The sequence below is a fragment of the Sminthopsis crassicaudata genome, chromosome 4, assembly GCF_048593235.1.
Source record: "Sminthopsis crassicaudata isolate SCR6 chromosome 4, ASM4859323v1, whole genome shotgun sequence".
NCBI lineage: Eukaryota > Metazoa > Chordata > Mammalia > Dasyuromorphia > Dasyuridae > Sminthopsis > Sminthopsis crassicaudata.
In genome coordinates, this window is record NC_133620.1 from 206,712,895 (window position 1) to 206,716,585 (window position 3,691).

A 3,691-nucleotide genomic window follows, 5' to 3' on the forward strand; every position below is an offset into this window, starting at 1 on the left:
AGGCCCGAAAAGTAATTTCTTGGGAGTTTGATTGGTATGGCACTAAATAAATAGATTAGTTTAGGTAGTATTGTCATTTTTATTGTTTTCACTTGGCCTACCCATGAGCATTTGATGTTTTTCCAACTAATTTGATATGACTTTATTTGTGTGGAAAGTATTTTGTAGTTGTGTTCATATAGTTTCTAACTTTCCCTTGACAGATAGATTCCCAAATATTTTATACTATCAACAATTATTTTTAAATGGAATTTCTTTTTGTATCTCTTGCTGCTGAACTTTGTTGGTAATACATAAAAATTCTAATGATTTATGTGGATTTATTTTGTATCCTGCAACTTTGCTAAAGTTGTGAATTGTTTTTAGTTATTTTTTAGTTAATTCTCTAGGGTTCTCTAAGTATATCATCATATCATCTGCAAAGAGTGGTAATTTGATTTTCTCACTACCTACTCTAATTTCTTTAATCTCCTTTTCTTCTCTTATTGCCAAAGCTAACATTACTAATACAATATTGAATAGTAATGGTGATAGTGGGCAACCTTGTTTCATTCCTGATCTTATTGGGAATGGTTCTAGCTTGTCTCCATTACATATGATGTTTGCTAATGGTTTTAAATAGGTGTGATTGATCATTTAAGGAAAAAATCCATTTATTTCCTATAATCTCTAATGTTTTTAATAGGAATGAATATTGAATTTTATCAAATGCTTTTTCTCCATCTATTGAGATTAATCATATGATTTTTCTTAGTTTGGTTACTGATTTTGTCAAATGCTTTTTCTGCATCTATTGAGATGATTATATGGTTTTTATTAATTTGATTATTAATATGGTCAATTATGCTAATAGTTGTCCTTATATTAAACCAGCAGCCTTGCATTCCTGGTATAAATTCTACTTGATCATAGTGTATTATCCTGGGGATGACTTTCTTTTTTTTTTTTAATTTATTTATTTAGAATTTTTTTCCACAGTATATATGCATGAGTAATTTTTTTATAATATTATCCCTTGTATTCATTTTTCCAAATTATCCCCTCCTCCCTCCACTCCCTCCCCCCGATAACAGGCAATCCCATACATTTTACATGTGTTACAATATAACCTAGATACAATATATGTGTTTAAATACCATTTTCTTGTTGCACATTAAGTATTAGATTCCGAAGGTATAAGTAACCTGTGTAGATAGACAGTAGTGCTAACAATTTACATTCACTTCCCAGTGTTTCTTCTCTGGGTGTAGTTATTTCTGTCCATCATTGATCAACTGGAAGTGAGTTGGATCTTCTTCATGTTGAAGATATCCACCTCCATCAGAATACATCTTCATACAGCATTGAAGTGTACAGCGATCTTCTGGCTCTATTCATTTCACTCAGCATCAGTTGATATAAGTCTCTCCAAGCCTCTCTGTATTCCTCCTGCTGGTCATTTCTTACAGAGCAATAATATTCCATAACCTTCATATACCATAATTTACCCACCCATTCTCCAATTGATGGACATCCATTCATCTTCCAGTTTCTAGCTACAACAAAACGAGCTGCCACAAACATTTTGGCACATACATGTCCCTTTCTGCCCTTTAGTATTTCTTTGGGATATAAGCCCAATAACAGCAATGCTGCGTCAAAGGGTATGCACAGTTTGATAACTTCTTGGGCATAGTTCCAAATTGCTTTCCAGAATGGCTGGATTCTTTCACAACTCCACCAACAATGTATTAGTGTCCCAGTTTTCCCACAGGGGATGACTTTCTGTAAACTCATTGCTAATATTTTATTTAAGATTTTTGCATCAGCTGTGAGCTCTTCCACCCAGCGTGCACTTGCCTCCCCCCTGCCTCCAGGTGCAGCACCACCTCCTCTCTCTCTTAAGGGTTTAAACTTGCCACTTCAAAGTTCGCCATGGATGATGATATTGCTGCTCTCGTTGTTGACAATGGCTCTGGAATGTGCAAAGCTGGCTTTGCAGGAGATGATGCCCCTCGGGCTGTGTTCCCCTCCATTGTTGGGCGCCCCAGACATCAGGGTGTGATGGTGGGCATGGGCCAGAAAGATAGCTACGTGGGGGATGAGGCCCAGAGCAAGAGAGGTATACTGACCCTGAAGTATCCCATTGAACATGGTATTGTCACCAACTGGGATGACATGCAGAAGATCTGGCATCACACTTTCTACAATGAGCTCCGTGTGGCCCCTGAGGAGCACCCTGTGCTGCTCACAGAAGCTCCCCTGAACCCCAAAGCCAACAGAGAAAAGATGACTCAGATTATGTTTGAGACCTTCAACACCCCAGCCATGTACATTGCCATCCAGGCTGTGCTGTCCCTGTATGCCTCTGGTTGTACTACTGGTATTGTGATGGACTCCGGTGATGGTGTGACCCACACTGTGCCCATCTATGAAGGTTATACCCTTCCCCATGCCATCCTCCGTCTGGATCTGGCTGGCCGTGATCTGACGGACTACCTCATGAAGATCCTGACCGAGAGAGGGTACAGCTTCACTACTACAGCTGAGAGGGAAATTGTACGTGACATCAAGGAGAAGCTGTGCTATGTCGCCCTAGACTTTGAACAGGAGATGGCCACTGCTGCATCTAGCTCCTCTCTGGAAAAGAGCTATGAGCTTCCTGATGGTCAGGTTATCACCATTGGCAACGAGAGGTTCCGATGCCCAGAAGCTCTCTTCCAACCATCTTTCTTAGGTATGGAATCCTGTGGAATTCATGAAACTACCTTCAACTCCATCATGAAGTGTGATGTTGACATCCGTAAGGATCTGTCTGCTAATACCGTATTGTCTGGTGGTACCACCATGTACCCAGGCATTGCTGACAGGATGCAGAAGGAGATTACAGCCCTCACCCCCAGCACAATGAAAATCAAGATCATTGCCCCACCTGAGCGCAAATACTCTGTCTGGATTGGAGGCTCCATCCTGGCCTCTCTTTCCACCTTCCAGCAGATGTGGATCAGCAAGCAGGAGTATGATGAATCTGGGCCCTCCATTGTCCACCGCAAATGCTTCTAAATGGACTGTTAGTTTTTTTGTTTTTGTTTTTGTTTTTTTGGTTTTTTTGGTTGGTTTTTTTCAAAGGGTGTGACATGATAATTGCCCAAAAGAGATGAGATTGGCATGGCATTATTTGTTTTTTTTGTTTGTTTGTTTGTTTTTAAGTCATTCCAAATATTGTATAATGCATTGTTACAGAGTTACTTGCCTCTATGAAGGCTGTCCTGCTCTAACACACAGAGCAAAGGAGCTACTTAACAAATCCTGGCGGGGAGGGAGGGGGAGGAGGGAAGGTACTAGTATTGCTTTACATGTAAATTATGTAATCCTTTAAAACAAAACAAAAAAAAAATTTTGTATCTTCCACCTTAATACTTGTTCCTTTTTTTTTTTAATTGTCAGAGCCATAAAAAAATGGCCCCCTAAATTCCCTCCCTGCCCCCAACATAGATGTGAATGCAGACTTTACAGTCTCCCGCTGAGTTTTGAGATTTGTGCCAGTACTTGGGGGAGGGGAGGAGCTTTACCTGTACACTGACTTAAGACCAGTTCAAATAAAAGTGCACACGTTAAAGAAACTTGAAAAAAAAAAGATTTTTGCATCAATATTCATTAAGGAAATTGGTCTATAATTTTCTTTCTCTGTTGAGAAATGAAGTCTTAATCA

The 3,691-nt window shown here is 39.5% G+C and overlaps 1 pseudogene; it reads left to right on the top strand.

Annotated features, from left to right (window-relative positions):
* Positions 1 to 1,815: 1,815 nt before the first annotated feature.
* Positions 1,816 to 3,055, top strand: LOC141566124 (actin, cytoplasmic 1 pseudogene; annotated as a pseudogene).
* The last annotated feature ends 636 nt before the right edge of the window (positions 3,056 to 3,691 follow it).